The sequence below is a fragment of the Macaca thibetana genome, chromosome 8 (assembly GCF_024542745.1).
Source record: "Macaca thibetana thibetana isolate TM-01 chromosome 8, ASM2454274v1, whole genome shotgun sequence".
Classification (NCBI taxonomy): domain Eukaryota; kingdom Metazoa; phylum Chordata; class Mammalia; order Primates; family Cercopithecidae; genus Macaca; species Macaca thibetana.
The window spans coordinates 77116775-77139056 of NC_065585.1; the positions used below are offsets into that span (position 1 = coordinate 77116775).

At 42.5% G+C, this 22282-nt stretch overlaps 1 protein-coding gene and 1 pseudogene across 2 annotated transcripts in view; one reads left to right on the forward strand and one right to left on the reverse strand.

The window, feature by feature from the left end:
- Positions 1-19208, reverse strand: part of LOC126961571 (nascent polypeptide-associated complex subunit alpha-like) — a 47253-nt pseudogene extending 28045 nt beyond the window's left edge.
- CPA6 (carboxypeptidase A6) overlaps positions 1-22282 on the forward strand; it is a 311803-nt gene that overhangs the window by 191745 nt on the left and 97776 nt on the right. The window lies entirely within an intron of this gene.

Genomic DNA, 22282 nt, shown 5'->3' on the forward strand with positions numbered 1-22282 from the left:
TAACAAGAAGAAGAAGAAATCCTAATAAAATACTAGCACAGTTTAAAAGATGTGTCAAGTTCCTAACAAATGCCACAAATACTAAATAATTAATATAGATGTGGTTAATATATGTTCTTATTCTAATAAATAGCAATTTGATGAAAAGGGGTGATGGAGGGCTGGGGCCTCTGAGCTTTGTAGAAACAAGGACAATATTCAGAAGGATCAGGGAAAACCAAGCAAAGGGGACTTCCAAGGCAGAGCAGTGGCCAAGCTGAGCTTAGAGTGAGAATATGGGTTGAATAGGGATCAAGTAATGCCTGTCTTCCTCTGTACCTTGCTGGGCTCTACTGCATCAGTACATCTTATGTTCAGCTGCTGTTATCTGGCAGTGTAAAAGATTAATGTGCTGGGTGGATCATGTATGAAGCAATGTAAATTTGGTATTCTTTTGATATTACCCTAAATTACCAATCATGGCAAAGCTCCTTTGAATTATAGAAATACATATTCTACCAGAATAGACTGTACCTGCATTTGAACATTTTCTGACAAAGCATTTGAACAGATTTGACTCAGGACAAATTAGGAATCGACTCGGTTCCAATCCCTGCATCTGTACCTGTCCGCAAATCCTTCTCTGCAGCCAAATAAGTGAATTTTCATCTAAAACTGGTGGAAGACTTAACCTTTCTCAAACAGCCACTGAAACTAAGTAGCTGGTTTAGTGCTGCTAAGAGCATCTGATATACAAAGTAAGCAGAGAAAATTTCAGTGTCTTCAAAACTGTTGTTAAATTTGATGTTAATTTGTCAGTAATGACTACTGGAAAAGAGTAGTCATTAAATGCAGAGGACTTTCATAAAGTGTGGTCCTCAGGCCAATGACTGCAGAGCTGCCTACTGGACTTGTTAAAAAGGTAGATTCATGGGCCCAACCCAGAGCCCTTGACATCAGGTGAGCTGGCAGTAAATAGGTAATAGGTGCTGAAATCTTAACTTTGTTGAGATACCCAAATGAGTCTGGTGCTCTCTAAAGTTTGAGAAGAAATATTATACTGGTTTCTTGCCAGATAATACAAATGGACATAGTGGATAATCATTGTCTCATAAGATATTTTTCAGGTCGAACGGGCAAGATGCCCAAATAGGAACAGCTCCAGTCTGCAGCTCACAGTGAGACCAAGGCAGAAGGCAGGTGATTTCTGCATTTCCAGTTGAGGTACCCAGTTCTTCTCATTGGGACTGGTTAGACAGAGGGTGCAGCCCATGGAGGGTGAGCCAAAGCGGGGTGGGCTGTCGCCTCACCAGGGAAGTGCAAGGGGTTCAGGAACTCCCTCCCCTAGCCAAGGGAAGCCCTAAGGGACTGTGCCATTGTACAGGACAAGCCACAGACAAAACCCCTCAGACACTGAGTTCAAGAAGGAAGGGCTTTATTTGGCCAGGAGCTTCAGCAAGACTCTCGTCTCCAACAACTGAGCTCCCCGAGTGAGCAATTCCTGTCCCTTTTAAGGGCTCACAACTCTAAGGGGGTCCGCCTAAGAGGGTTGTGATCGCTTGAGCAAGCAGGGGGTACATGACTGGGGGCTGCATGCACTGGCAATTAGAATGGAACAGAAGAGGACAGGGATCTTCACAGTGCTTTTTTTATGCAAATAACTGATTAGGTCAGGGGTCGATCTTTACTAGGCCCAGGGTGTGGTGCTGGGTTGTCTACTTATGGATTTCATTTCTGCCTTTTAGTTTTTACTTTTTTCTTTGGAGGCAGAAATTGGGCCTAAGACAATGTGAGGGGTGTCTCCTCCCTTACCATGAGAGACTGTGCCATGGGGGATGGTACACTCCAGCCCAGATACTATGCTTTACCCATGGTCTTCGCAAGCCACAGACTAGGAGATTCCCTCAGGTGCCTATACCACCAGGGCCCTGGGTTTCAAACACAAAATTGGGGGCCCATTTGGGCAGACACCAAGCTAGCTGCAGGAGTTTTTTTTCATACCCAGTGGTGCCTGGAATGCCAGTGAGACAGAAATGTTCCCAGTGGTGCCTGGAGCGCCAGTGACACAGAATCATTCACTCCCCGGGATGGGGGCTGAAGCCAGGCAGCCAAGTGGTCTAGCTCAGTGGATCCCACCCCCATGGAGCCCAGCAAGCTAAGATCCACTGACTTGAAATTCTCACTGCCAGCACAGCAGTCTGAAGTCGACCTGGGACACTGGAGCTTGGTCAGGGGAGGGATGTCCACCATTACTGAGGCTTAAGTCGGTAGTTTTCCCTCACAGTGTAAACAAAGCTGCTGGGAAGTGTGAACTCAGTGGAGCCCACCACAGCTCTGCAAAGCTGCTGTAGCCAGACTGCCTCTCTAGATTCCTCCTCTCTGGGCAGGGCATCTCTGAAAGAAAGGCAGCAGCCCCAGTAAGGGGCTTATAGATAAAACTCCCATCTCTCTGGGACAAAGCACCTGGGAGAAAGGGCAGCTGGCACAGCTTAAGCAGACTTAAACATTCCTGCCTGCCAGCTCTGAAGAGAGCAACAGATCTCCCAGCACAGCACTTGAGCTCTGCTAAGGGACAGACTGCTTTCTCAAGTGGGTCCCTGACCCCCATGCCTCCTGACTGGAAGACACCTCCCAGCAGGGTTCGACAGACACCTCATACAGGAGAGCACTGGCTGGCATCTGGCAGGTGCTCCTCTGGGATGAAGCTTCCAGAGGAAGGAACAGGCAGCAATCTGTGCTGTTCTGCAGACTCCACTGGTGATACCCAGACAAACAGGGTCTGGAGTGGATCTCCAGCAAACTCCAGCAGACCTGCAGAAGAGAGACCTGTTAGAAAAAAAACTAACAAATGAAAAGCAAGAGCATCAACATCAAGAAAAAGGGACACCCATAAAAAAAAAAAAAAAAAAAACCCATCCAAAGGTCACCAACATCAAAGACCAAAGGCAGATAAATCTATGAAAATGAGGAAAAACCAGTGCCAAAAGGCTGAAAATTCCAAAAACTAGAATGCCTCTTCTCCTCCAAAGAATCACAACTCGTCACCAGCAAGGGAACAAAACTGGATGGAGAATGAGTTCGATGAATTGGCAGAAGTAGGCTTCAGAAGGTGGGTAATAACAAACTCCTCCAAACAAAAGGAGCATGTTCTAACCCAGTGCAAGGACGCTAAGAACCTTGAGGAAAAGTTACAGGAACTGCTAACTAGAAAAACCATTTTAGAGAAGAACATAAATGATCTGATGGAAATGAAAAACACAGCACAAGAACTTTGTGACGTATACACAACTATCAATAGCTGAATTGATCAAGCGGAAGAAAGGATACCAGAGTTGAAGATCAACTTAATGAAATAAAGCATGAAGACAATATTAGAGAAAAAAGAATGAAAAGGAATGAACAAAGCCTCCAAGAAATATGGGACTATGTGAAAAGACCAAACCTACGTTTGAGTGGTGTACCTGAAAGCGATGGGGAGAATGGAACCAAGTTGGAAAGCACTCTTCAGGATAGTATCCAGGAGAACTTCCCCAACCTAGCAAGAGAGGCCAACACTGAAATTCAGGAAATGCAGAGAACTCCACAAACATACTCCTTGAGAAGAGCTACCCCAAGACACATAATTGCCAGATTCACCAAGGTTGAAATGAAGGGAAAAATGTTAAGGGCTGCCAGGCAGAAAGGTCAGGTTGCCCACAAAGGGAAGCTCATCAAACTAATAGCAGATCTCTCTGCAGAAACCCTACAAGCCAGAAGAGAGTAGGAGCCAATATTCAACATTCTTAAAGAAAAGAATTTTCAACCCAGAATTTCATATCCAGCCAAACTAAGCTTCATAAGTGAAGGAGAAATAAAATCCTTTACAGACAAGTAAATGCTGGAGGACTTTGTCACCACCAGGCCTGCCTTACAAGAGCTCCTGAAGGAAGCACTAAATATGGAAAGGAAAAACCAGTACCAGCCACTGCAAAAGCATACCAAAATGTAAAGACCATCGACACTATGAAGAAACTGCATCAACTAATGGGCAAAATAACCAAGTAGTATCATAATGACAGGATCAAATTCACACATAGCATTATTAACCATAAATGTAAATGGACCAAATGCCCCAATTAAAAGACACAGACTGGGCCAGGCGTGGTGGCTGATGCCTGTAATCCCAGCAGTTGGGGAGGCCAAGGCAGGCAGATCACAAGGTCAGGAGATCAAGACCATCCTAGCTAACACGGTAAAACCCCGTCTCTACTAAAAATACAAAAAATTAGCCAGGCATAGTGGCAGACGCCTGTAGCCCCAGCTACTCAGGAGGCTGAGGCAGGAGAATGGCATGAACCTGAGAGGTGGAGCTTGCAGTGAGCGAGATTGCACCACTGTGCTCCAACCTGGGCAACAGAGTGAGACTCTATCTTAAAAAAAAAAACCACACACACACACAGACTGACAAATTGGATAAAGACTCAAGACCCATTGGTGTGCTGTATTCAGGAGACCCATCTCACGTGCAAAGACACACACAGGCTCCAAGTACAAGGGATGGAGGAATGTTTACCAAGCAAATGGGGGAAAAAAAAAAAAAACGGGTTGTAATCCTAGTTGCTGATAAAACAGACTTTATACCAACAAAGATCAAAAGAGACAAACATGGGCATTACATAATGGTAAAGGGATCAATGCAACAAGAAGAGAAAATATCCTAAATACATATGCACCCAATACAGGAGCACCCAGATTCATAAAGCAAGTTCTTAGAGACCTACAAAGAGACTTAGACTCCCACACAATAATAGTGGGAGACTTTAACACCCCACTGTCAACATTAGACAGATCACAAGACAGAAAATTAGCAAAGATATTCAGGATTTGAACTCAACTCTGGACAAAGCAGACCTAATAGACATCTATAGAACTCTCTACCATGAATCAACAGAATATACATTCTTCTCAGTACAACATCACATTTATTTTAAAATTGACCACATAATTGGAAGTAAAACATTCCTCAGCAAATGCAAAAGAACGGAAATCATAACAGTCTCTCAGAACACGGTGTAATCAAATTAGAACTCAGGATTAAGAAACTCACTCAAAACTACACAACTACATGGAAACTGAACAGCCTGCTTCTGAATGACTATGGGTAAATAATGAAATTAAGGCAGAAATAAATAAATTATTTGAAACCTATGAGAACAAAGACACAATGTGCCAGAATCTCTGGGACACAGTTAAGCAGTGTTTAGAGGGAAATTTACAGCACTAAATGTCCACAAGAGAAAGCGGGAAAGATCTAAATTTGACACCCTAACATCACGATTAAAAAAACTAGAGAAGCAAGAGCAAACAAATTCAAAAACTAGCAGAAGACAAGGAATAACTAAGATCAGAGAAGAATTGGAGATAGAGACATGAAAAATCCTTCAAAAAAATCAATGAATCCAGGAGCTGGTTTTTTGAAAAGATTAACAAAATAGACCGTTAGCCACACTAATAAGAGAGAAAAATCAAACAGAAGCAATGACAAATGACAAAGGGGATATCACCACTGATCCCACAGAAATATAAACTACCATCAGAGAATACTATAAACACCTCTACACAAATAAACTAGAAAATCTAGAAGAAATGGATAAATTCCTAGACTCATACACTCTCTCAAGACTAAACCAGGAAGAAGTCAAATCCCTGAATAGACCAATAACAAGTTCTGAAATTGAGGCGGTAATTAATAGGCTACCAACTAAAAACACCCTAGGACCAAACAGATTCATGCCTAATTCTACTAGAGGTACAAAGAGGAGCTGGCACTATTCCTTCTGAAACTATTCCAAACAATAGAAAAAGAGAAACTCCTCCCTAACTCATTTTGTGAGGCCAGCATCATCCTGATACCAAAACCTGGCAGAGTCACAACAAAACAAGAAAATTTCAGGCCAATATCCCTGATGGACATCAATGTGAAAATCCTCGATAAAATACAAGTAAACAGAATCCAGCAGCACATCAAAAAGCTTAATCCACCACGATCAAGTCGGCTTCATCCCTGGGATGCAAGTCTGGTTTAACATACACAAATCAGTAAATGTAATTCATCACACAAACAGAAACAATGACAAAAACCACATGATTATCAATAAATGCAGAAAACTCCTTCAATAAAATTCAACACCCCTTCATGCTAAAAACACTAAATAAACAAGGTATTGATGGAATGTATCTCAAAATAATAAGAGCTATTTATGACAAACCCACAGCGAATATCATATTGAATGGGCAAAAGCTGGAAGCATTCCCTTTAAAAACTGGCACGAGACAAGGATGCCCTCTCATCGATCCTATTCAACATAGTATTGGAAGTTCTAGCCAGGGCAACCAGTCAGGAGAAAGAAATAAATGGTATTCAAATAGGAAGAGAGGAAGTCAAGTTGTCTCTGTTTGCAGATGACTGGATTGTATATTTAGAAAACCCCGGCCGGGCGCGGTGGCTCAAGCCTGTAATCCCAGCACTTTGGGAGGCCGAGATGGGCGGATCACGAGGTCAGGAGTTCGAGACCATCCTGGCTAACACGGTGAAACCCCGTCTCTATTAAAAAATACAAAAAACTAGCTGGGCGAGGTGGCGGGCGCCTGTAGTCCCGGCTACTTGGGAGGCTGAGGCAGGAGAATGGCGTAAAAACCTGGGAGGCAGAGCTTGCAGTGAGCTGAGATCCGGCCACTGCACTCCAGCCCAAAACTCCGTCTCTTCCCATCGTCTCAGCCCCAAAACTCCTTAAGCTGATAAGCAACTTCAGCAAAGTCTCAGGATACAAAATCAATATGCAAAAATCACAAGCAATCACAAGCATTCCTATACACCAATAATAGACCAACAGAGAGCCAAATCATGAGTGAGTTCCCATTCACAATTGCTACAAAGAGAATAAAATACGTAAGAATACCACTTACAAGGGATACGAAGGACCTCTTCAAGAAGAACTACAAACCAATGCTCAAGGAAATAAGAGAGGACACAAACAAATGGAAAAAGATTCCATGCTCATGGATAGGAAGAATCAATATGGTGAAAATAGCCATACTGCCCAAAGTAATGTATAGATTCAATGCTATTCCCATCAAGCTACCATTGACTTTCTTCACAGAATTAGATGAAACTACTTTAAATTTCATATGGAACCAAAAAACAACCCACACAGCCAAGACAATCCTAAGCAAAAACAACAAAGCTGGAGGCATCACGCTACCTGACTTCAAACTATACTACAAGGCTACAGTAACCAAAACAGCATGGTACTGGTACCAAAACAGATATATAGACCTATGGAACAGAACAGAGGCCTCAGAAATAACACCACACATCTACAACCATCTGATCTGCGACACACCTGAAACAAGTGATGGGGAAATGATTCCCTATTTAATAAATGGTGCTGGGAAAACTGGCTAGCCATATGCAGAAAACTGAAACTGGACCCTTTCCTTACACTTTATACAAAAATTAACTCAGGATGGCTTAAAGATTTAAAAGTAAGACCTAAAACCATAAAAACCCTAAAAGAAAACCTAGGCAATACCATTCAGGACATAGGCATGGGCAAATACTTCGTGACTAAAACACCAAAATTAACTGCAACAAAAGTCAAAATTGACAAATGGGATCTAATTAAACTAAAGAGCTTCTGCACAGCAAAAGAAATTATCATCAGAATGAACAGGCAACCTACAGAATGGAGAAAATTTTTGCAATCTATCCATCTGACAGAGAGCTAATATCCAGAATCTACAAAGAACTTAAACAAATTTACGAGGAAAAAAAAAAAAAAATCCAAAAGTGGGCGAAGGATATGAACAGACACTTCTCAATAGAAGACATTTATGCAGCCAACAAACCCATGAAAAAAGCTCAGCTCATCATCACTGGTCACCAGAGAAATGCAAATCAAAACCACAGTGAGATACCATCTCACACCAGTTAGAATGGTGATCATTAAAAAGTCAAGAAACAACAGATGCTGGAGAGAATTTGGAGAAATAGAAACGCTTTTACACTGTTGGTGGAAGTGTAAATTAGTTCAATCATTGTGAAAGACAGTGTGGTGATTCCTCAAGGATCTAGAACCAGAAATACCATTTGACCCAGCAATCCCATTACTGGGTATATACCCAAAGGATTATAAATCATTCTACTATAAAGACACATGCACACCTATGTTTATTGCAGCACTGTTCCCAATAGCAACCCAACCAACCCAAATGCCCATCAATGATAGACTGGATAAAGACAGTGTGGCACATATACACCATGGAGTACTATGCAGCCATGAAAAAGAATGAGTTCATGTCCTTTGCAGGGAGATGGATGAAGCTGAAAACCATCATTCTCAGCAATCTAATGCAGGAGCAGAAAACCAAACACCACATGTTCTCATAAGTGGCAGTTGAATAATGAAAGCATATGGGCACAGGGCAGGGAACATCACCAGGGACTGTGGGGGTGGGGGGGCAAGGGGAGGGATAGCATTTGGAGAAATATCTAATGTAGATGACGGGTTGATGGGTGCAGCAAACCACCATGGCACGTGTATACCTATGTAACAAACCTGCACATTCTGCACATGTATCTTAGAACTTAAAGTATAATAAAAAAAATTTTTCAAAGCATGTGCTACTAATTATCTGATACAACCTCATAACAGGCACTGGATAAGGGGAAGGCAGTACAAGAATAGACTTAGACAAGCACTGCCTGATACTGCCAAAGGATATTACACACGAGACATTAACCTTCAATGTGCATCTATTCTATGAGTGAACATTCAGGAAAGTACAGGTTATTCACATATTGGGTCAATTTTTGTAAGCATTCTATGTATGCTTGGGAAGAAAGAAAGTCTGTTGAGACTTTTGGTTATTGAGATGTAATTGAATATTTATCATTTACAATCCTTATGATATTGTCAATTTTGCCATATATATTTTGATGCTGTTGTATCGATGTTGGATGTGTTCAGATTATTAGTATTTATATCTTCCTGGTAAATGGAATGGTTTATCAGTATATGTAAATGTACATAGGTGCATACATATGTATATATGAATACATTTATATTCATATATGTTCACTGTATATAGTGATATATACTGCTATATTATTCTTAAAAATGATTTTGTCCTAACATTTTGCTGCTATTAATATAGCTGCACCAGCTTTTTGCTTTAGTATTTGAATGATTTATATTTTTTCATTATTTCATTTTCAGCCATTCTAGTTTTATGTGTCTCTGGTAACCAGCATGTAAGAGGATATTTTTATTCAACATACATGTTATTTTACCTAGAGAATGTAATCCTTGTTTATTTACTGTGCTTACTGATATAATTCCTTATTTCTTTTTGATGCTTTTTTCTTTTCTGCTTTGTAGATACCTTACATCCCTTTAAGTCTCTTTACCCTTCCCCTGTAGATAATATGATTGTCTTCAATATTTATCCACATACATTGAAAACCACATCAAGATATCTTCAACTATTCCAAGATGTCCTCATTTCCTTTTTGTTTTGGAAACTTCCTCTAGCAATTTTTTAAGATACCATAAAACTAGTATCTGAAAATCTCAGGTTTATAATCCTGCTACGTGTTGAATCTGTTAGCTTTCGCATATGGTGGCTTGAATGCTCATGTGTTTTGTAATTTTTTTTATCACGAACTCTTCTTTTGCAAGGTTAGATATAGGAACTATGAGCACCCTGGCTTGAGGGTATATCTTTCTCTATCTGGAGAGGTTTTGCATTTGCATTTATTACTACAAAGTGCATCCTTATCAAATTTTCCTGGTGTGTAGACTTTTTTTCCATCCCCACTCTTTAGCTGAGGCTATTGCCCTTTGAAGGTTTTAGTTTTATGCTAGAATGGCAGTTCCAACTGCCAACTTTGGGCCCAAAATCTTGATCCTGTTCCTTTTGTGGTGATGACAGAAATCTACAACTTTTAACCAGGACTGCCATCATATCACCTCACATGCTTACAGCTTTCGTTGACATTTTATTTCAGACTCCTGGGGATTTCCTTGTATTTCTGGGCACTCCACTCTACTGTCAAAGGGGTGTTTGTTATATTTTATTCAGCATTTTCTAGCTATATTAGAGTGGGAGAGTGTTCCAGTTTTCTAGTTCTCTGTATTGCTAGAAATGTAAATCCCAGGACTAGTTTATCATTACTCCTCTGAAATTTTATGATGATGTAATTTGGTGTGGGTCTATTTTCATTCACTGTGAATTCAGCAGCCCCTTTCAATTTGGAAATTCATGTTTTTCAGTTCCGAAAATTTTTCTTGTATTAATTTTCTGATAATGTTCTCTCTTCTTCTTTTTCTGTTCTATTGGTATGATTTTTTCAATTTATCAGATGTTGGACTACACGCCTTTTTTTCTCTATTTCCTGTCTTTTTACCATTTTGTTCTACTCTCTGGGAAATGTCCTCAACTTTGTTCTCCAATTATTCTATGGATTTTAAGTTTCTGCTCTTTTAAATTTTCTAATCTTTCCTTTATTAGGGCATTCTGCTCTTTTTTCTTTGTTTTTTTTTTGTTTGTTTTTTTTGGAGACGGAGTCTCGCTGTGTGTTCCAGGCTGGAGTGCAGTGGCGTGATCTCGGCTCACTGCAAGCTCCGCCTCCTGGGTTCACGCCATTCTCCCGCCTCAGCCTCCCAAGTAGCTGAGACTACAGGCGCCCGCCACCACGCCCGGCTAGTTTTTTGTATTTTTAGTAGAGACGGGGTTTCACCATGTTAGCCAGGATAGTCTCGATCTCCTGACCTCGTGATCCACCCGCCTCGGCCTCCCAAAGTGCTGGGATTACAGGCTTGAGCCACCGCGCCCGGCCTGCTCTTCTTTCTTGAATATATCCTCTTTTACCTGAGAAACATCAATTGTGCTTATTAATTACAGTTTCTTTAAAAATCATCTTCTGCTCTCCAGCATGCATTATGTCTATTTCTACAAAACTCTTTTCTGTTTTCTGGTGCCTGTGTCTGGTTGGAAGATTCTAGGAAATATCTGGTGAGCCTCGACTGCCCATTCACAGTAGAGTTGGGCATTGAAAAGCTGATAGGAAGACTGGCATACACGGCTGGAACTTGCCAAAGAGTGGACTTCGTGGGTTATGATTGGATCATTGGGCCACCCCTGTGACACTATTGAGTTATTTTTCTTCTTTGGGGGGAGTTGTTTTCTCCAATTTCCTACCTGGAGTGTATATCCCTGGTTTTCATGTCCTTGCTTTACGTGAGAAAAATAGCCAATCAGTGTGTTCATTTTCACTTGACCTACTTATTTTCTATCCAATAGATCCCAGCCTCTTCTGTGTCCTGTGTCACTACTTGAAAATCCCTCTGTTTTAATTTCTTCAGAAAATATATTTCTCTGGGGATATTGGAGTGACCATTATCTAAGAGTGGGGTTGGTACATAGACAATTTAGAGTCCTTACTCAGATTTTCATATTGTCTCTTTGTTTTCTTATTATCTTCCATACTCCTCAGTGATACTGATTCCTGAGCCTGTGTAGGGCTTCTGTGAAGCTAATCAACTTGATTTTCTTTGATATCCCACCTTTCATCGCTACCTGATTAGGTTTAAACTCTCTCTGATCAACCAAGTCATTTCTCATTCTCCTATTTGCTTTTTATCTTTATATTTTATTGCTCAGGTCTACAGCTTGTTTCATCAAAGATAAAGTGAGCATTTCTCTTTTGAGGTCTCCTTGTTATTTTGGAGCAAGAGGCATTCTCCTTATTCCAGCATTTTTTTTTTAATAGGAAGTTTTGTCAATAGAGAAGAACATCAAGTTGGGATCCATTAAGTAGAAGTTGGTTAAAAGAACTTCTGTACTTATAACTCTCCAAATCATGAGCACGCTCTTGTAGTGTCAAATAAAAAACAAATCTGGACTTATGTAAGGAGAGACTGTTGAAAAGGATTATTGCAAGAGTGGGGAAAGACTATTCCCCTCTCTTGCAATAATCCTTTTCAACAGTTTCTCCTTAGACTTTTCAGTAGTCTCTCCTGTCCTTGGTAGAACAGGCCAGCCTTAAGATCTACATATCTTAAAGATCAGGCAGAAAAGTGACTTTAATAGGGAAGAATAATAAAGCTAGAAAGTGCCAGGTGTCGGCCAGGTGCAGTGGCTCATGCCTGTAATCCCAGCACTGTGGGAGGCCAAGGTGGGTGGATCATGAGGTCAGGAGTTCGAGACCAGCCTGGCCAAGATGGTGAAACCCCGTCTCTACTAAAAAAAAACAAAAATTAGCCAGGCGCGGTGGCGGACACCTGTAATCCCAGCCACTGGGGAGACGGAGGCAGGAGAATTGCTTGAACCTGGGAGGCAGAGTCTGCAGTGAGCCAAGATCATGTCACTGCACTCTAGCCTAGGCAACAGAGCAAGACTCCATCTCAAAAAAAAAAAAAAAAAAAAAGAAAAAAGAAAAAGAAAAAGAAAGAAAGTGCCAGGTGTCGTGAAGTGGGATGAACAAGTGGTGGTGGTTTTATTGGACAGTGGATCAGAAAATGTTTTACCCTGAGGTCAGCTGACACTCAGGATAGGGCATTACAGAGAGGCTGAAATGCCAGCTCAGGCTGAGGATGGGTAAAAGTTTAGGGATGTGGAGGAAAGAGAGAAGCTTAACTCAGGTTTGATCAAGTCATGGTAGTATTATCCAGATTGGTCTATGAGGCAAAGAATGGGAATTTGGAGGGTCTGTGTCTAGAATGGTCATAGGAAAACAAGGGAGGAATCAGCAGTCTTTCCTGAGTGCTAGGGGAAATGATGGCCCCTGAAGAAAGCCATTTCTGGGACACAATGGAGCAGTGGAATTCATATAACTGCCTTTGTCTTTTATGATCACAGGGCTCAGGTAAATGCCAACACTCCTAGTCCATTCTCTCTCTCTCCTCTCTTCTATCCCTGACCCAACCAGCCTCTGCATGGAAGCCTCTGAATGGAGCCTCTCACTCCCACTCCCTTCACCTTTGCCTGGCCAACTCCTGCTCATCATTTGGTAGTATGCATAGGCAATGCCTCTCCTGGGAAGGTGTCCCAAACTACCTCTCAAAATACATCTGAACAGTAGTGTGTCCTCTCTGTAGAGTAATCACACTGCACGCCATATCTGCTTAGTCCTTGAGGACAGAGCTGTCTTGGTCACTGTTGTGCCCTCAGCACTTAGCTCAATGGCTGAAGTTCTTCAGGCTTTCAGTAAACAGTGAATAAAAGCTTATTGGGGGAAGTGGGGGAGTTACCAAAGCTGTGACTTTTGGAAGTCAGCCTGTTCTCTCAGACAGCCGAGAGACGGAATCATCTCCGGATCCTCCGCACGTTCACAGAGTGATGATTCAGCGGCTTGATCAGCCAGCCCTCCACCCTGGGGATTCTTCACTGGCTTTTCACATCAGCTGACAATTAATGTGAAGGAAAATGGAAGAAAAAACAATGTACTGATTTCCATTTCATCTTCTTAGCTGTTATGAAAAAGTGCTTTCAGCAAAAGGGTTGAAATTAACTTTTTAAAAATGGAATAGTTATCTGGTTTAATGTAACTGATCACTGAATGATGATTCTGGCACTATATTATTGAGAGTCTTTTTTTCTGACCTTCAAAGTAGGGAGAAAAATATGCGTGAACTTGAGAAATATTTTCCAAGGGAAATGTAAACTTTTATGCTCAAAAAAGCACATTGAGTCTAGCATGATTATAGAGTTTAAGGGGTACATGGAAAACATGTAGTTCAACCCCTTTATTTGTAATTAAGAAAATTAAGGCTCTGAGATGTGACATATCAATGTTTACATAGGACCAGGAAAAAACCATGTCTTTTGTTTCCCAAGTTGGGAATATTTTTTCACTAAACCAAAGATGAGCTTTATTTGATTTTTTTGGTTAATACACAGAAGAATTCTTAAGCTGACAGCTGAAAGAGGAAATGCATAACAAAACCTAAAGTAATTCAGGTTTTCATTTCATCAAATATTAGACCCCAGAAAAGGGCCAGAATTTTTAAGTGTAAATGCAATATCATACTGTTGTTGAGAACACCAAATGGAATACTTCTGAATGTAATGATCAAATATCAAGGAGAGATCATCAGTGTTAAGATTATAAGTCATCAAAAGAGAGTAGAGGAAAATCTCTATTACTTGATGAGATACAGCCCAGGGGCTCTTGTCTTCCAATGTACTTCTAATGGGTCATGCCAGGTGATCTCTAATTATTTCCATCTATTCTACCTCGGAGCCAGGCTGAAAATGCTAACTCGAATTTCAGGTAGAGGATTATTTTAAACTAGCAAAACATAGTGAACTATTTTTTCCCTTATCTAATGGGTTTCCTGAGGGGTTGCTAAGTTCTCAAAACCTCTAACGTAGGAGTCAGAAACCTTTCATTAGTACTTATAAGTCATCTAATGTTCACTTAGAGGGCAGGAAGTAAGGTGGTATTGGCTCTTTTATATGAAAAGGGTAGTGGTGTGTTGATGCTACAGAAAGATGCAGGGTGCCAAAGTCAGGGGTCTTTGGGTTCGTAATTTCTCCTGGGTGGACCAGCACAGGCCTGCATCTTCCTCCCATAGCCCCTAAATCACCTCCCAACCACCTGGCCTGATAGTGCTGGAAGTTCCCACCCATCCTGTCATACCATTAATTGTCACACAGCCTCAGGAGAATGGTGGTTACCCTGAAAAAAGGAAGAGCCAGCCTGGCATTAACACCTGAACTTTGGTGCTCCTAGGAGGCAGCCCAGCTCCCACAGCAAGACTATAATGTTCCTCTGTTGAACATAAACCATTTCACAGGACACCAACATTAGACAGGGCCACCCTATGTTCACCATGAAATAAGAACAAGACCATTGTGATCATGTCTAAACACAGACCAAGAAAGAAAAAAGACATTGTCTATTTCAGAAAAATCACTAAGCTTACCCCTTTTCTGGCTAATGTCAGTGACCACTGCTCCTTTATCAATCATGGTTTTAGACCCATTTTGTTTCTCCCACCTTCTAGATAAAAGTATTAAAATATCAAATGACAGAATTACTCTCCTTCCTCACAGCATTCAGTCCACAGAAAAACCTCAGTTCCTTAAGCCCTCCACAAATCTCCTAAAGCAAATCCAAATTCCATAATAAGTCCTTTCTAAGTCTCTCTTACTGAGATTGTCTGTTGTTTCCCCTGCTGTGTTGCCCCCACTCGTTGCAACAAGCTAATGAGCAAGGTGAGGGGGAGGGGAGTCGCATAAATTTAAGAAATACAATTACAGTTTTGTTACATGGATATATTGCATTGTGGTGAAATCTGGACTTTCAGTGTTACCATCACCCAAATAATATACATTGTACCCATTAAGTAATTTCTCATGCCTCACCCCACCACCCCTCTGCCTTTCTGGGTTTCCAATGTCTATTATTTCACACACTATGTTCTGTGTATGCATTATTTAGCTCCCAATTATAAGCGAGAACATGCAATATTTAACTTTCTGTTTGAGATGTTTCACTTAAGATAATGACCTGTCTTGACAGTCTTTTTGATTGATGGGCTTCAACAATCATTTCAGATTGGTGATGTATCAATTAGTAGTTCAGAGAAATGTTAAGAGTCTTTTTCTTTTCCAACACATGTGCTTTGTTTTGATAAACGAGAGATACTATCCCATTATGGCAATCAGCATTCAGCCTTGAAGAGAATTAAGGGGAAAACGGGCACCAAAAGAGAGTTTTACCAGAACTTCTACCTTTACTAATGCTGTAGGAATAATGCTTGACTTATAACTAGTACTCAGGCTGGTGGCATTAATTTCTATTATATTGAAATTTATATTCTTAAGCAATGCTTTCATTTGGACTGGTCTAATTTTATTTCGCTGTTGGGACCCCACCAATTTTTTATAATTTCAATGCCTAGTTAGTTGTTAGTTGAAATATTTTCATTTTTCTTTAATGACAAAACAACCAGAGCTTTAGTTTGCCTAAATTTCCAGGGTCTTTTGTTGGAATTATTGGGGCTATGCTTTAGGAAAGTGATTTGCAAATTACTTCTGTGGTTGGAAAGAAAGGATGGGCCTAAATAAAATTAGTACCAGAATTTCAACAACCTAACCTGAACTTTTGGTTCATAGAAGACCATAATCTTTGGCCAAGTTTCCCTGTCAGCAGCCCACAAATATTTGAAATGTTGGCAAGTCATAATGAGAGGTGACAATGTGCTAACAGCCCTCACTCTCAGCGCCTCCTTGGCCTCGGCTTCCACTCTGGCAGCGCTTGAGGAGCCCTTCAGCACGCCACTGCACAGTGGGAGCCCGTCTCTGGGCTGGCGAAGGCTGGAGCCAGCTCCCTCTGCTTCGCGGAGGTGTGGAGGGAGAGGCGCGGGTGGAAACCCGGGCTGAGCGCAGCGCTCACAGGCCAGCACGAGTCCCGGCGGGCGCGGGCTTGGCGGGCCCCACACTCAAAGCAGCCTGCCGGCACCGTGGGCTCAGGGCAGTGAGAGGCTTACCACCTGGGCCAGCAGCTGCGGAGGTTACGCCGGGTTCCCCAGCACTGCCCACCCGCATGCACTGCGCTCAAATTCTCGCGGGGCCTCAGCTGCCTCCCCGCGGGGCAGGGCTGGGGACCTGCAGCCCGCCATGTCCGAGCCCTCCCTCCGCGGTGGGCTCCCGGGCAGCCCGAACCTCCCGGACGGGCACCGCTCGCTGCTCTGTGGCGCCCGGTCCCATCTACCGCCCAAGGGCTGAGGAGTGCAGGGCAGCTCCACCTGAAGCCTCAGTGCGGAATCCATTAGGTGAAGCCAGCTGGGCTCCTGAGTCTAGTGGGGACTTGGAAAACTTTTATGTCTAGCTAAAGGATTGTAAATACAGCAATCAGCACCCTGTGTCTAGCTCAAGGTTTGTAAATGCACCAATCAGTACTCTGTATCTAGCTAGCCTAGTGGGGACTTGGATAACTTTTCTGTCTAGCACTCTGTGTCTAGCTAAAGGATTGTAAAAGCACCAGTCAGCAGTCTGTCAAAACGGACCAATCAGCTTTCTGTAAAATGGGCCAATCAGCAGGATGTGGGTGGGGTCAGATAAGGGAATAAATGCAGGCTGCCCGCACTAACCAGCTGCAAGCCGCTCAGGTCCTTTTCTGTGCTGTGGAGTCTCTTCTTCTGCTCTTTACAATACATTTTGCTACTGTTCACTCTTTGGGCCCACGCAGCCTTTATGAGCTGTAACACTCACAGCAAAGGTCTGCAGCTTCACTCCTGAAGCCAGTGAGACCACGAACCCACCAGGAAGAATGAACAAGTCCAGATGCGCTGCTTTTAAGAGTTGTAACACCACAAGGGTCTGTAGCTTCACTCCTGAAGTCAGCAAGACCACGAACCCATGCTAAAGGAAGAAACTGCAGACACATCTGGATATCTGAAGGAACAAACTCCAGACACATCTGGATATCTGAAGGAACAAACTCCGGACACACCATCTTTCAGAACTGTAACACTCATTGCAAGGGTCCACAGCTTCGTTCTTGAAGTCAGTGAGAGCAAGAACCCACCAATTCCAGACACAATAAGTAGAGCAAGGAAAAATAATACAGTGAAAAATAAGCGTTTTTTTAACTGTATGACTACAGTGGCTGTTGCAGTCCTCAGAAGATAATACAGTACTGTGACCTATGAAGCAGTATAGTCTAGGATTATATCTAAATGTAGTAAAAATTCAAAATTAAGGACATGTAAGGTGAGAAATGGGATGAGTGGGCAAAATTCAAATGGACTACCTTGTCAGTTCCCTGGTAAGGGGAAGTAGGATTCAGAATCTAGAAATGCTCTAGAGAAATCTTGGGGAGAGGATATATTTAAAGAAAATATATCAGTCCATACTGTCATAGAGAATGGGGGAAACAAATACTAACATGACAATTGTAGTAGGTTGAATGGTGTCGTCAAAAAAGACATGTCTGTGTCCTAACCACATTCAAGACCTGTGAATGTGACCTAATTTGCAAAAAAAAAAAAAAAAAAAAAAAAGTATTTTCAAATGTACTTAAGAATCTGGAGATAAAGTCATCCTTGGCAAGTGACAGAAGAGGAGAAGACACAGAAGAGAAGACCATGTGAAGATGGAGACGTAAGTTGGAGTGATGTGGCCACAAGCCAACGAATGCCTAGAGCCACCAGAAGCTAGAAACAGCTAGTGAAAAATCACCCCTAGAGCCTCTGGGGAAGCACAGCCTGGCCAACAACTTGATTTTGGACTTCTGGACTCTAAAACTGTGAGAGAATAGATTTATATTGTTTTAAACCATCCCCGTCTTTTGCAATTTGTTATGGCGGCCCCTAGGAAACTCATAACAATTACTCATGCAAATAAGACATAATTAAAAGTTGCGGACTGTGAAAAAAAAAATTCTATGAAAGCAGACAACAAACATACCTTGACCCAAACTTGGAGGGCAGAGAAGCTCTCCAAGAATCCATAGCAAAAGATCCTAAAAGATCATCCAAGAAAGCTAAATGGGTGCAGACCCAAAAGAATTTTAAGAGTAGCCGGGCGCGGTGGCTCAAGCCTGTAATCCCAGCACTTTGGGAGGCTGAGACGGGCAGATCACGAGGTCAGGAGATCGAGACCATCCTGGCTAACATGGTGAAACCCCGTCTCTACTAAAAAAAAATACAAAAAACTAGCCGGGCGAGGTGGCGGGCGCCTGTAGTCCCAGCTACTGGGGAGGCTGAGGCAGGAGAATGGCGTGAACCTGGGAGGCGGAGCTTGCAGTGAGCTGAGATCCGGCCACTGCACTCCAGCCCGGGCGACCGAGCGAGACTCCGTCTCAAAAAAAAAAAAAAAAAAAAAAAAAAAAAAGAATTTTAAGAGTAAATAAGGTATTTTGCAGGATATTAAGTTTTGTGTAAACTAATATTGAATTGATATGGTTATGTAAATTAAACACTAGTCAAAGACAAACTTGATATGAAGTTTTCTTATTCAGAATCCTATGACATGGCACATAAGTGCCCTGCCTAACCCTTTTCCAAACCAACAAAAAATGAGAATGAATATAGAGCAGGAAGGTCTGCCTCTGTACTATTTTGGGCAACTAGGAAGCCAGCCATCTGTTACCAAGTTTACAGAGCACCTTCTGCATCTTCCCACATCCACGTATAGGACTCAACACTGAAGCTGCTGGAGGACACTGAGAGCCCCATCCTGTGCTACCTGAACCAGGTGTATAATTAGCCCTGGACTAAAAGATAGGCAGGTGCTTCTCAGAAGTAGGCCAGGCCAATAAGTAAGCACAGCACAAGAACCAGAAAGAGCCATGACATTGGTGCTCAGTGGAATTATGACTTCTTTTCATTGCAAAGAAAATTTTTTTGAATTTTGAATTATTTATCATTTAATGAATGCTCCAAGTCACCAGGACTTTTTTTTTTTTTTTTTTTTTTTTTTTTTTTTTGAGGTGGAGTCTCGCTCTGCAGTGGCACCATCTCGGCTCACTGCAAGCTCCACCTCCCGAGTTCATGCCATTCTCCTGCCTCAGCCTCCCGAATAGCTGGGACTACAGGCGCCAGCCACCACACTCGGCTAATTTTTTTGTATTTTTAGCAGAGACAGAGTTTCACTGTGTTAGCCAGGATGGTCTCAATCTCCTGACCTCGTGATCTGCCTGCCTCGGCCTCCCAAAGTGCTGGGATTACAGGCGTGAGCTAATGCGGCCGGCCCATCAGGACTATTTTAAGTACTTTGTGTGTATGTATTCATTTAAGCCTAACAAATATATTTAAAATATTCTATTTATAGTCCCATTTCATAAATGAGGAAACTGAAGTGCTGAGAGCTAAGTAGATTGCCTGCAGTCAAACAGCCTACAAGTGGCAGAACTGGGATTCAAACACAGGCTGCCTGGCTATAGAATTCATACTCCTAATCACTGTATTTTCTATAATCTCTCTAATCTCCGTGATAATAATAACAAAAATAACTATCACTATCATAGGATTCCTTCGGTGCCACTTTGTCAGCCAGAAATCTCTGCAGCCACTATGACCTCTGCCCGAGGTCTCAGGCCGCCAGGCCCACTCCACTCACTCAGCCCAGTAGGTTACACTCAGCTTGTCCCCCAGCCTGGATCCCGTGCCCGCCCGCTGCATCTGCCACAGCCCACGTCTGGACCAGGCATGTTGCAGCAGGCTTCCACCTTGGGCGCCAGCATCTGGATGACAGGAATGCAGTGGCACCCAAAAACTGGGAGATGCCAGCAACTGCAAAGCCCCAGGGATATTACAGCTGTCGCCCAGGGAGTCCCAAGGTCTGAGCCCCCAAGAAATGGGGGCTTTCTCTTTTTCCTGCCATTGGTAGCTTGGTGAATGGCAGTGTGTCACAGCTTGTTCATTCCCACTGCCTCGCAGTTCAGAGAAAGGAGGCATGTCACAGCTTGTTCAGTCCTGTGCCTGCAACTTGGCAAATGGGGGCATGTAACAGCCAGCAGTTTTTTCTCACTCCTGTAGCTCAGTGAGCAGGAGCACGTGTTACAGTAGTTTGGTGGGTTCCAGCTTCTTGTCCCACGACTAAGAGGAATGAGGTACACAGACACTGGAGAGTGAGCAAGGCAGAGAAAAATTTTGTTGAGCCACAGGAAACTCCAAACACCAGAGGGGACCCGAAGTGGGTAGCCCACTGTGTGAGAGGGCGCCCGAAAGTGGGTAGCCATCTGTGAGACTGAGTCCAGCGTTTATATGGGCTCAGAATGGGGGACCAATCATGCTGATTGGTCCATGGGCGGGCCTGAAAAAAGCACCATTTAATTAGCTAAAAAGGCATCAAGGAAGTTCTCACTCAGCTCGTGGAGTCCACCCAGAACTGGCAGCTCAGTTTTCAGGCTTCAGGCTGTCTTTGGCGTGAAGGTCGGGTTTCACCAGGTACCTATCCCTGTCTGCCTAGGAATAGGTCTGTCTCCTGCTGCTATCACTACTAACATTATTAAATATTGACCAATAAGGAAGATATAATTATCACCTTCAATTTACCAAAGAAGAAAGCAAGGCCCAGAAAGTTGACGAACCTGCCCAAAATCACACAGAGACTAAATGGGAGACTACATCAGATCCTAGGGAGTCAGACTCCAGGGCCTATGGAATTTACCACCACTATAGTGGCTTCCAATTCAGCCATTTGACTTTGTGCTAGGAAACATTCCTGCATTGTTTATATTTTTCATTTATTTATTGCTTCCTGCCCCCACACCCCTAAAGCCATCTCTAGGTTTTAATCTCTGAGTAGGGACACAATCTCACCACATTCTTCATCTTAACCACACGAAGTTGAACTCTGTCCTTATTCCAACCAGTCTTTCTTTTCATACGCTTTTCAAATAGCAATAATAATAAACACTGGTTGTCTTCTGAGCTCCTGCTATGTGACAGACCCTCTGCTATTTTGCTTCTGTGATTCCAATTAATCCTCCAAGAAAGCCTGTTGGGTATGTTTTTAAGATTATCTTCACAGTACACATGAGGATACTGAGGCTCAGAAATGTTAAAAGCCTCCCCTAAGCCACACAGCCGAAGCTGCCAGAGCTAGGATTCCAGCCCATGGCTGTCAGATTGAGCATGACACTGAAATACCTCGGCCTCTTAAACATGTCTGTATATATGCGACTAGTAATCATGTGAGGAAAGGAACACATGGGAACAGTCACCAGGTTCCTAGGGCAGAAGGCTGTACAAAGGGGAGTATCCTTTCCTGTGGAGTATCAGGTGGCTGCTTGCAGCAAAGACCTGGAATGGTTGGCAAACAGCCTTGGACCACCCTGATAAGGTTCTTGATACTTTTGTTACGTTGTAGGGCAGAATCACACAGTTTTGCAGTTCAGAACTACTAACTATCTCATCCAGATGTGATCAGGCCCTAAGGAAGTGATTGATAGGAACCTACACACAGGGGGCTGATTGGAACCTTGAAATACTTGCATATGAATTTACAGGACAAATAACCCCACAGGAAAGACCAGAATGTGAGACCTACTGACCAGACCTCCCCAAATGCTAGATCAGGAAGTTGGAAGATGCTTATTTTTCTGGCATATTCTCAGAAGATCCTGAAGACAAGAACCGGGTCAGTAAATTAGGGGCACTGCTGTGAAGCATGTCCTGTATCAGCCATTTTGTACCTGTGCAACCTTGGGGAAATGACTTAGCCTCTATGAACCTGAATCTTTTCCTTCATTAAATGTATCTACAATTAATTCCTCCTCAAAGTGTTATTGAAAAGATTAGAGATT